We start from the raw sequence: 12,403 nt of genomic DNA on the forward strand, positions 1-12,403 counted from the left end.
GCAGAGGGGGCTGCCCATGGCTCCTGGTTAGGGGACCACAAGAATTGCTCTCTTGTCTGTTTCTGGACAGAGGGGACGGCTGCCCTTGGCTCTTGCCTAGGACCCAGGCATTGCTCTCTTCAAGGACTACTCTTTCAAGGCTTTTTGAGTAGGTAACATAATAAATAAAAGAAATGGGAATACAGTGAAATTTAAGTTTATTTTAGTGAACATAATGGATACTAATTTCTCTACCCCTTCCAAAAAAGCTTGTTTTCTAAACCATGACATTACTATGATTCTGTAAACCTTTTCTGAGGGTTTGCTAAAGTGAATGTCTTTGTATGGTGCTGTATTTATAAGTTCCATCAATGAAAAACGTGTTATGATTTTAACTACTAAAAGTATAGGTGACTTGCTTTTACAGAGCATTATAGGAGCTGAGGGAATTATTTTAGTGACTGTTACTTTCTAAAATATCCACAGGCTTTTTCTCTATAAGAGGGTAAATGATCTGTCAAGTTACTTCTTCATCTTTCTTTATCCAGAAAAATGTGGTAACAGTATTAACCTGTTTGTAAATAATCTAACAGTAATTGAATATTTTGCCAATATGATGTGGACCACCAGAGAGCTTACTCTGGTCAAAATTCTGACCTTTGGCATATCAAATTTGTTCTAATAAGAGATTGGTGCTTTCCTGGGTACACAGCTTCAGAGACTCCTCAAAATCATGGCAGAAAGCCTCTGCACTTTAGATGCTTCATTTTATCGTTGAGAATGGAGGCCCAGAGAGGGAGGCTGTCAGCTCTAGAGTATGAAGGCTGCAGTGGCTTCCCTAGCACTGTAGCTCTAAAGGAGTTCAGTGTAGACTTTTTCATCCACACCTGGGAATCTTCTTTTTGTTTGTTTATTTGTTTGTTTGGCTGCTGGCAGGCTTGGGGAACCAAACCCTTGACCTTGGTATTACAGACCATGCTCTAACCAACTGAGCTAACAGGCTAGCTTTTCTAAGAGCTCTTCTCATCTTCTTAGCTGGCACGACACCTTACCCCAACCAGGACATATTACAAATGGATTTCTTTTTTCTTGGCACAAATGCTGCTTCAAATATCCAGTTAATGAACAAATCTAGATATATTGATTGAGCATCAAGATATGGGCCAGATATAATAAGCAAGAGAGACAAATATGTATTCTGTCTTCAGCATGTTGTTTACTTGGATTGGGAGGGTGAGGGTCATTCATAGAATGTAAAGAGGCATTGATTTGAAACCTAACGCAAGTAATGTCAGGAAAATATATATTTTTTTGTATTCCAATTTGAAAAAATTTCAAATACACATGAGTTTCATAAGCTATGGATACTTGTTTGTATTCTTTCTTAGTCATCATTCACTGCCATTCTCCTTATCTTGACACCACCTCCCCTCCCCCACCTTTTTAAAAATAGTAGTTTGTTTCCTTGCAAAGGTGGGTACTTTTTATTTAGTCAGCAGTGGATGTTTGTTTACAGTTTAAAATGCTTTTTAGGATCTGCTTTCCTTGTTCCTTCAGGCTGAACTTTGAAAAGGTCTGATCTAGTGTGGTCATACCAGGTCTGAATGTATCCTTTATTCTACTTCTGGCATTGCTATAAATTTATCATAAGATTTTTCTTTTATATATTTCTGTTAGCTAAAGAATTGACCATGGGAAAATCTGCTTCATTCATATACACCTTTATACATTTGAATGTGTGAATATTTTCCTATATTCACTATTTATTCATGGAATATTAATATTGAGATGATATGTGTCGTGTGCTGTGTGAGGCACTTGAGATGCAAAGCTGAAGAAGGCTCATGGCTTTAAGGAACTTTAAAAGAGACGGACAAATGAACAGATAATTCTAATATGGTGTGTTAAGTACAAATGATAGAGTTATCCAGAGTATTGTGTGGGAGCACAGAATAGAGCAGTTGGTTCTCAGACTGTGGTGTGGGGACCACTGGAGTTTCCTGAGCTCTTTCTCCAGATCTGCAAGGTCAAAACTATTTTCATAACAGTACTAAGATGTTATTTGCCTTTGTTTGCTCTCTTTCACAAGTATACAACAGAGTTTTCCAGTGATAGCACAATAGAGATGAGAATAGCTGTCTTCTGTTCCGCCTCACATTAAGGGAATTGTGCAAAAATGTAAAACAATGCCACTCTTCTCACTAAAGGTTTTATTTTGAAAAATATAGTCTCTGACAATTGGTTAGAGCTGCAGTATTATAAAACCAAGGTCAAGAATTTGGATCCCTATACCAGCCTACCCTACCCCCCAAAAATATATGTGTATATAGTTTCTGAAAATAAATTTTGTTTAAAAAGAAAAATTTTTTGGTACCGAAACTGAGGAAAAAGGAAATGTTTTTATATAAACATTTAGTTTTATTATTTTTTATGTAAATACATACTTTACAAAGTAAATATTTTAAAATAAATTTAATACTTATTAAAAGAAATATCTTTAAATCTCAGTTTTAATTCTAAAGTCAGTAAAGATAGCCAGATATAGCCTACATAGACAAGAGCTCTTAGGTCCTAAATAATTTTTGAGAGTGTGAAAGGGAACTGAGACCAAAAAGTTTTGAGTACCACTAGAATAGGAATTTTAAACTAGTCCTCAGGAGAAGGAGATGGGCAAGGAAGGATTCCTGGAGGAGGTGATAGAAGGGCTTAATCACAAGTTTTAAATAATTGCCAGCTGGAACATAACATGGGAGGTGAGTTTCAGACGATAGGTAGTAAGAAATGGATCACAGAAGACCTTGTATGCCGTACTGAGAAGTTCATGGTCCTCTTGGTAGAGATGATGAAAGATTTCTAAACAATGTTAATTTCTACCCTTACATATGAGCTACTATTGGAAGCTATTTTACTGTATATGTATTTTTAAGTATAAGGATGTTGCAAGATTTTATTTTTTATTTTGATTTGTTAAAATTGGCTGATAGTATTTTGTTTGTCAAAAAGATATTCTACATACTACTATTTAGCATTGACAACACATGAGTAATCTGTAACTTATACTCCCTAAGTGAAGTTTATTGTATTTCCTATAAAAGGTAGGCTTGAAATAACTATTTGTCAGTGATACCAGATTACTGTAAATTGTTTTTAGTATGTTAGTTATAGGGGTCAGCTAATACTATAGAGACCTTCTGAACCTGAACATTAAGTTGATAAGAAAGTTCAGATGTTAGCATTCAAAAAGAGGGCCAGTGAGAAAATATTTGCAAATATGATAGGACATTAAAAAGTTTATGGAAAAATGGAATTAAAGGATAAAATTAAAAATATAAACTTTATTTCTCAACATAAGCTCCATCAAGTTTAAGACACTTTCATAAAGCAATAATACCAGCCATTTAGTCCATTCCTAAAGAACTGAGGATCCAGGAAATTTAAACATGTCAATGCAGTCTTTTTTACATTATTCACTGAAGAAAAATGGGTACCCTTTAAAGATTTTTTTAAGATTAGGAAACAAAAAGAAGTTAGAAGGAGTCAAATCAGGACTATAATGTAGATGCCTAATGATTTCCCCTTGAAACTCTCACAAATTGCCCTTGTTTATGAGAAGAATGAGAAGGAGCATTGTCACGGTAGAGGACTCTCTGGCGAAGCTCTCCTGGGCGTTTTTCTGCTAAAACTTTGGCTTCCTCAAAACACTTTCATAATAAGCAAATGTTATTATTGTTTGGCCCTCCAGAAAGTCAACAACCAAACTGCCTTCAGCATCCCAAAAACTGCTGCCATGACCTTTGCTCTTGACCAGTCTGCATTTGCTTTGACTGGACTGCTTCCACCTCTTCATAGCCATAACTCTGATTGTGCTTTGTCTTCAGGATCGTACTGGTAAAGCCATGTTTCGACCCTGTTGAAATTCTTCAAAGAAATGCTTCAGGATCTTGATCCCACTTGTTTAAAATTTCCATTGAAAGCTCTGCTTTTATTTGCAGCTGATCTGTGTGCAACAGTTTTGGTGCCCATCGAGCAGGAAGTTTGCTCAACTGTAATGTTTTAGTCAGAATTGTGTAAGCTGAACCACTTGAGATGTGTATGGTGTTGGCTATCGGTTCTGCTGTTAATTATTGGTACTCTTCAACTGGGGCATGAACAGGATTAATTTCTTCCTCTCAAGTTGCTGTGGATGGTCTGCTGCTGCAGGCTTCATCTTTCACATCGTCTCTTCCCTTCTTACAATGAGTTCTCCATTTGTAAACTGCTGATTTCTTTGGGGCATTGTCCCTATAAACTTTTTGTAAATCATCAATGATTTCACTACTCTCCCACCCAGACTTCACCATAAATTTGATGTTTGTTCTTGCTTCAGTTTTAGCAGAATTCATGTTGCTTTGATAGGAGCTCTTTTCAAAATGATGTCTTCTTCATCTTAGTGCCTCAAACTAGATCCTGCTCAGACGTGTTGGAACCAGTTAGTATGAGTTTGTTTTAGTGCAAAACAATTTTGAAATCCATGCCTGTGCATTTTCCATGAGCTTTTTGAAGACCCCTTGTATATGTGGAATTATGTAGGCTTGTCTTTCATTTTAAACAAGCTTATCAATAAAAGCTTTTTTGTCTTTTTTTTTTTTTTTTTTTTTTTTTTTAAAGATGACCGGTAAGGGGATCTTAACCCTTGACTTGGTGTTGTCAGCACCACGCTCAGCCAGTGAGCGAACCGGCCATCCGTATATGGGATCCGAACCCGGGGCCTTGGTGTTATCAGCACCGCACTCTCCCGAGTGAGCCACGGGCCGGCCCAATAAAAGCTTTTTTGACTTGTTAAAAAAGTTCCTATCCCAATTTTGAAAAGGAAGAAAAATACCCAATAATATCCAGATACTTTTCCTGTAGATAGTATAGTTTTTTTACAATATGCATGTTTATGAGCTTTTTGAAGACTATATATAAGTTACATCTCAATGATAAAAATTTAAATAACCCAATTTAAAAATGGGCAAAGAGTTCGAATAACCATTCCTCCAAAGAAGATATGCAAATGACCATGAATGGTTGCTCATCTTCATTAATCATTAGGAAAATGCAAATCAAAATCATGAGATACTACTTCATACTACTAGGATGGCTATAATGAAAAGATGGGCAATAAGAATTGTTGCATGTGGAATTGGAACCCAAAAAGAAAACAACCCAAATGTCCATCAGTTGTTGAATGGATAAGCAAAATGTTGTTTAGCCATATAATGGAATATTATTCAGCAATAAAAAGAATTGACATTCTAATACATGCCACAACATGGGTGAACCTTGAAAACATGTTAAATGAGAGAGGCTAGTCACAAATGGCTGTGTGTTACATGATTCCATTTATGTGAAATGTCCAGAACAGGCAGATTCATAGAGACAGAAAGTAGATTAGTGATTGCATGGGCTGAGGGTAAGGAGGAAGGGGAAGTAATTGATAAAGTTTATGAGGGTTTCTTTTTAGGGTGATGAAAGTGTTCTAAAATTGATTGTGGTGACGGTTGCACAACTCTGTGAATAATCTAAAAACTAGTGAATTTTATACTTTAAAAGGGTTATGTAATTTGGCATATAATTCACATAGGATTCACTCATTTTTTACTTATTCTGGATACCAGTTCTTTGTGATTTGCCAATATTCTCTCATTTTGTGGGTTGTGTTTTTACTTTCTCGATGATATTTTCAGAACAAAGTTTTCATTTTTGATGTAGTCCAACTTATATATTTTTCCTTTTGTTGCTTGTACTTTTGGAGTCAGATCCAAGAAATCATTAACTGATCCAAGGTCATGGAGATTTATTTCTATGTTTTCTTCTATGAGTTTTATAGTCTCAGCTCTTATGTTTAGAAGTATGACCCATTTTGAGTTAATTTTTGTATATAGTTAAAGGAAGGGGTCCAACTTAACTTTTTGTGTGTGTGTGGCTATCCAGTTGTCTACGGCACCTTTTGTTGAAAAAACTTTTTCTCCATTGCACTGCCTTAGAACCCTTGTTTAAAATAAATTGATCATAAACATAAGTGTTTATTTCTGGATGGTCAACTTCATTACATTAAATCTATAGGGCATATTCTATTTTTCAGTTCTACCTTATGCTGTGGTGAGTGAACCTGATGGGGATTCACATTTGGGACCTTGTCAGTGAATACAAAAATAGGCCTATGATTGAAGTTAAATGATTGTCAGGGCAACAAAATGGTGCTTCCTAGTTGAAGGAAGAAAAACCTAATGGTTAACTTAAACCAGGGCAATGCTGTTTTTAAACTATAAACTTACCTATTCTGTCATTCCTACCACTTTATATATAAGTAATTTTATCTATCTAATGCATTGATGTGGCTGTGGCGTGATCAAGGAGCACAGAATGAATATAAAATGAGGAGGCTCTGATATTTGATACAAGTAACTGTAGCACAACTGTTCATTCCTGTGTAGATTATTGTTAATTTATTTTAAGTGATAGTCTTTATATCACTTCATTAGACTTTTTTTTTTTTTTTTTTTAAAGATGACCGGTAAGGGGATCTTCATCCTTGACTTGGTGTTCTCAGCACCACGCTCTCCCAAGTGAGCTGACTGGCCATCCCTGTATAGGATCCGAACCCATGGCCTTGGTGTTCTCAGCACCACACTCTCCCAAGTGAGCTGACTGGCCATCCCTGTATAGGATCCGAACCCATGGCCTTGGTGTTCTCAGCACCACGCTCTCCCAAGTGAGCTGACTGGCCATCCCTGTATAGGATCCGAACCCATGGCCTTGGTGTTCTCAGCACCACACTCTCCCAAGTGAGCCACGGGCCGGCCCAACTTCATTAGACTATTATGGGTACCTATTCTACTTGCTTTTTTTCCTTTTTTTCGTCTTTTTTTCTTTTTGGTTTCTGGCTGGTATGGGGATCCAAACCCTTGACCTTGGTATATTATCTACTTGCCTTTTTGACCTCTCATCTTCTTTTTACTCTGTTTAGAGAATGCTGTAAAAATCTTATCCCTAACTACCTGTCTTTGAGAATAGGTAAACTTTGATTTAACTAATTGTAATAAGTGGGCTATATCTCACATAATAAATTGAGCAAAAGAAAAGAGGACATTAGGAATTTTTTTTATTGTTTCCTGAATCTGTTCTTTTTGGTGTGAAATTGTGTGTGTGTGTGTATTTTGAAATAATTTCAAATTTAATAGAAAAATTTAAAAATAACAAACATGGATTAAAAGCCATCTTCAAGACCTTCCCTATTCTCCAATGGAAGAAACAAATGTAAATAAATGAGAGTCATGTGTACTAATAAAATGATAAACTAATGTGTTAGAGAATGACCTAGGTTGCTATGTTAACTGAGGTTGTACACAGAAAGCCTTTCAGAAGAGGTAACTTTTGAGTTGAGACGTGCATGTTAGAAGTGACAGAAGCCCTACATTAGGAACAACATGTGAGGAAGAGAAAGCAAACCAGTAATGCTAAAGAGTGGTGAATGAAGAGGAGAGTGAAAGATGAGGTCAGAGGTAGACAAACATAAGATCATATATGGACGCTGTAAGTTATTGTTAACATTAAGTAGGGTCTTAGTAGTTTATAGTTGCAGCTCAGATAGGGTTACAACAGGAAGCCTTTGGAGGGTTTTATGCAAGGGACTCAAATGACCTGATTTACGCTGTATAAGATACATTCTGTTTGCTCTGGTGCAGATGAATTATAGAGAGACAAGAGTTGAAGCAGTGAGACAGATTAGGAGTGTGTTGAAACAGCACAGCCAAGAAATGCTGATGATGGCTGACTGAGGCTGAGTCAGGGACATTGTGAGTGTTGGGGTGAGTTTGGTATGTTTTGGAGGTAGAACCAGGTTTTTTGTTTTTGTTTTTGTTTTTGTCTATGATGGTGTTTGAGGGAGAGTAGAACAAGAGGCTATCAGTAGTTTACTTTAGCCTGGTTTGAAATGTCCCTGACACTCATTCTGGAGGTTTTGGTGGTCTTTATCAGAAGGTATCAACAAAGATTTCACCACAACTGAGACTTTTATTCTTTTTTCAAATAGTCTTTACATGGTCTGTGGACTGAAATAATAAGGGGTTGCAGTTTTCTTACTAGGCCATCAGGAGGAAAAATCAGGTCCAAGAAGAGTAAACAGTATGCTTGCCTTTATTATTAACCTGTACTTGCCAAATTGGTTATTTATTTTTTGCTGCAGCTGAAACGTTTTCTTTTTTTCCCACATGAAATAGACTTTATTTTTAAGAGCAGTTTTAGGTTCGTAACAAAATCGAGTTAGTACAGAGAATTCCCATATATCCCCATGTCCTCACACATGCATAACCTCCCTCAACGTCAACATCCTGAACCAGCAAATTGGTTCTTTTTGAGTTGACTAATTCTCATACTTTTGGGAAAGTAAGCAGTGTGATATACTTTGAATCATTCTAAAATTGTTTTATAACATTCCTGTCATTTAAAAAATTCATTTTCATCAAAAGACACCAGAAAGAAAAGAGATAAGCCACAAATTTTGGGGAAAATAATTGTAAAATATATATTAGGTAGAGAATTTGTGTCCTGACCTGGACTGCCTTCATGGGTGTGCATCTGTGCAGTCATAGAGGGTCCTTCACTTAGAAAGGCTCTGTGCTTATTAGTTCAGTGAATTTCTTAATTTTTGAATAAGTGGCCCTGCATTTTTATTATTTTTTATGGTGAAAAAAATGTGTATTTAGAATTAGCCATCCAGACTCAGTTTAGATGATCCAATTTTATTGACAGCATTCAGGGCATCATAGTCAGGAGCCGGACTAAATATGCTTTCTTCTCTGCATCAGACCCGATCAGGGTGTTGACCTTGACCATGTCAGTGTCCTAAAGCTTCCTCACAGCCTGTGTGATCTGGTACTTGTTGGCCTTGACGTCCACAAGAAGCACAAATATATTGTTGTTTAATATCTTCTTAGTGGTCAGGGGGAGCTTGATGATGCCATAGTGGTTAAGCTTGTTTTTCCTGAGGGAGCTCTTTCTAGGATATTGGGGCTGCCTTCAGAGCTGCAATGTCTTGGACAGCTGGAAGGTGGGTGACATTGGAAACCTCTCAGCACTGCATTCTTGGCCTTTTGAAGCCTATGCTTTGACTTTGGATTAGGAAGGGGCGGGGGCTTCCATCTTTGTTTTTGGTGTCATCTTGGTGAAAAGGCCTCACACTTTTATTTGGCACTGGGCCCTGCAAATTATGTAGCCAGTCTTGGTCCTGAATATGTAAAGCCCTCTAATTAATAAGAAAAAGCCCAGTTTAAAAAATGGCCAAAAGCTGAGAGCAAAGGAACACAGATAATTAATAAATATATGAAAATGTCTTCAACCTCATTAGGTCTTCAGTTTGTATTTTAAAATGTGTAAATTTATAAGCAATTAAATATCATATGAGTAATAAAATTTATCCATCTGACTTAATTTATCTCATTTAGATTAATACATTTTGTCTTCAACCTTTTTTGTAGTATATCTTCTAACCTGAAAAGTCTTCCATGAAAACATCACTTAAAAAAAAAAATAATGCCATCTGTTTTCCTAAAAGACTGAAATGGGAGCTATCATTTTGAGGTAAGTATCCAATTCTATATTTTTAATTACTTATTTTTCCTGAAGTTAAATATAGAAGGAAAATGTGAATATAGTTAGATTCTAAATCTTTTAGTTAATCTGGGAAGTGGGGAGGTGGGGGGAATCCTAAACTTTGTTTTAAGATAGTCTGATATTTAGGATTATATTTAACCACAGAGTTAAGAACAGAGCTTCGTGATGAAGAGCGGGTCAGTAGTGGTAGAAGCTTTTTAGAGAGGTTAGTTGAACACTGCAGAAACATTTGGCAGCTAGGAAGTCATTGATGACCCCAGCAGGATCCATTTCAGGAGGATGTTTGTGGCTGAATATTAGCGTGCAGTGGAATGAAGAGGAGGTGATACAGTCTGAATTTTTCAGCTTTTAACCCCCCAGTATGTAGTATGTGCTTAGGATGCAGCAATCACTTCCCTAAACAGGGATTATAGTTAGGGTGACCGTATGTACTGGGTCAAGCCTCATGTAGATCAGTTAATGCCCAGCTATTTTTAATGCCCTCTTTTACTCTCAAGTTTACTGGTTTGGACAATAAATAACATGGTCCACTCTAGTTATATTGTTAACAGGACAAGACATATTTCCTGCCTGGGGTTATTTTGTCTGCTAGATATTTTAGCATTGGCAAGTACAGGTAGTATACTTAGGTAAAAGGGAGTGATTAATTAGAGTAGTTTTAATATTAAAGAGAGAGATTAATTTCTTACCTTGAGAACATAAGAAAGTGAGATCAAAGACATGGGCAAATGGCTTAACTCTTACAAAAGAGTAGCAAACTTTCTGCTTAGAAAGCAGAAGAGGATTGGAAGAGAGGGTGAATTAAGAAATTTTTAGGCAAAGAAGAAGAAAACTGGGATTTCTTATCCTATATTTTTAATAAGATTTGATATTATGAAATACATATTTGGTCTTCATCCCTTTCTGGTATATAACTCTTAAAATCCTTGGAATCTGCAAAATGATGAGTGTCTTTTTGTATGCTAATGAGTTGATTGATGGCTAACAGCCTCTAGGTAGCTTCAAGATGGGGCTGGTCACCAGAGAGACCATGGCAGGACTGGAGGACTGAGACTTTCAGCCTCAGCCCCAACCTCCAGAGAGGGGAGAACGGGGAGAGGGATTGAAGGTTAAATTGATCATTAATGACCAATGATTTGATCAATCATGCCTAGGTAATGAAGCTTTCATTAAAAATTCAAAAAGACAGAGTTTGGGGAGGTTCTGGATAACAGAACATGTGGAGGTTCCTAGAGGGTGGCATGCTGGGGAGCACATGGAATTTCCACACCCCTTTCCCCATACCTCACCCTATGCATCTCTTCATCTGTATCCTTTGTAGTATACGTTATAATAAACTGGTAATGTAAGTAAGTGTTTTCCTGAGTTCTGTGAACCACTGTAGCAAACTAATCAAACCCAAAGAGGGATCTTGTCGGAACTCCAACTTGATGCTGGTTGGTAATAAGTCCCAGAGGCCCAGACTTGCAGTGTCTGCAAGTGGGGTAGTCTTGTGGGATTGAGCCCTCAACATGTGGGATCTAACACTATCTCCACGTAGATAGTGTCAGAATTTAATTGAATTAGAGGCACCCAGCTGGTGTCCACAGCAGAATTGATTGCTTGCTTGGTGGTGGGGGAACTCCTCTCCCCACATTTGGTCAAAGAAGTGTTCTGTGTTGATTGCTGCTGAGTAAGAGTATAGGAAGGAAGAACACTTTGCTTTGTTTAGTCCTATATTCCCAGGTAGGGATTGAGTTTATCTGTTAGACAAATCAGTGGTGGGGCCGGAATTCTGGGAGAAGAAAACATTTAGGGAAAACACTGTAGGGGTAATTACCAAATTCACCAAATATTTGTTAAACACCTGCATTGTGCCTGGCATTCTTATAGACAAGATCAGTGTTCTTATGGAGCTAATCATTCAGGTGAACAAGGAAAATATCAACTCATAATGTGATATGAAAAGAATTAAAAATAGGACAGTTGATATAGAGTGACTGGTTGGCCACATATATGGAGGTGACATTAAGGTAAAGTGTCAAAGTCAAGAATCCATCCACTTAAAAGTCACGCTAAGTACAAATCTCAAGGTGGAAATGAGTTAGATGTGTATGAGTTTGTCTGCTGCAGGGTGGATGGAGGACTATATCATCATGAGATGAGGTTGAACAAGTAGGCAGGACCAGGCCATGTAAGGCCCTGTGGCCATGGTAAGGGGTTTAAACTCAAAGAAGTCTTGGGAGGTTTTAAGCATAAAAGTATCATGATATGATATATGATTTAATGATTTCCTCTGGCTGCTTTATTAAGATGGATTATAGGTACAGAGTAGAAGCAGGAAGGTTAGTTAAGAGGCTGTTGCAATTGACCAGGCCAGAGATAGTGGTGGAGAAACTTAATACGATGACCAGGACAGAATAGGAAGGATTGCTGAGCAATAATAGTAAGAGCCCAGTTTGAGATAAGTTGGTATGATATGGCAGGCAGTGTCAACTTAGCTAGCGTAATAAACTTTTAGGTGGAAATGAGAAATTTGACACCTTTAGTTGAAATAACTGTCTATAGGATGTAGGCTTGATAAAGGGGCTAGAGGCCATGATTTATTCAATACGTATTTACTGAGCATCTACTAAATACAAACAACTGTGCTAGCTGCGAAGGTTACAACAATGAACGAAAACAGGTCCTGTTCTCTTGGACTCAGTAGTCTAATGAGGGTAGGGAAGATGAACAATAAATATATAGTATGTTGCGAGGTGATGAGTGCTATTTTGAAGCTTTCCGCCTTGTTTGCAATTGACATTAA

The 12,403-nt window shown here is 37.2% G+C and overlaps 1 protein-coding gene across 3 annotated transcripts in view; it reads left to right on the plus strand.

The window, feature by feature from the left end:
* PIK3CB (phosphatidylinositol-4,5-bisphosphate 3-kinase catalytic subunit beta) overlaps positions 1-12,403 on the plus strand; it is a 160,834-nt gene that overhangs the window by 20,801 nt on the left and 127,630 nt on the right. For 2 of the 3 annotated variants that reach the window (XM_063114478.1, XM_063114480.1), the window contains exon 2: positions 9,480-9,582. The exons of the other annotated variant lie outside the window; for it this stretch is intronic. The gene's annotated coding sequence lies outside the window, so the exon portion shown is untranslated. The remainder of the gene's footprint in view (positions 1-9,479; positions 9,583-12,403) is intronic. 3 annotated transcript variants of the gene reach the window in all.

This window comes from Cynocephalus volans, chromosome 11 (genome assembly GCF_027409185.1).
Source record: "Cynocephalus volans isolate mCynVol1 chromosome 11, mCynVol1.pri, whole genome shotgun sequence".
Classification (NCBI taxonomy): domain Eukaryota; kingdom Metazoa; phylum Chordata; class Mammalia; order Dermoptera; family Cynocephalidae; genus Cynocephalus; species Cynocephalus volans.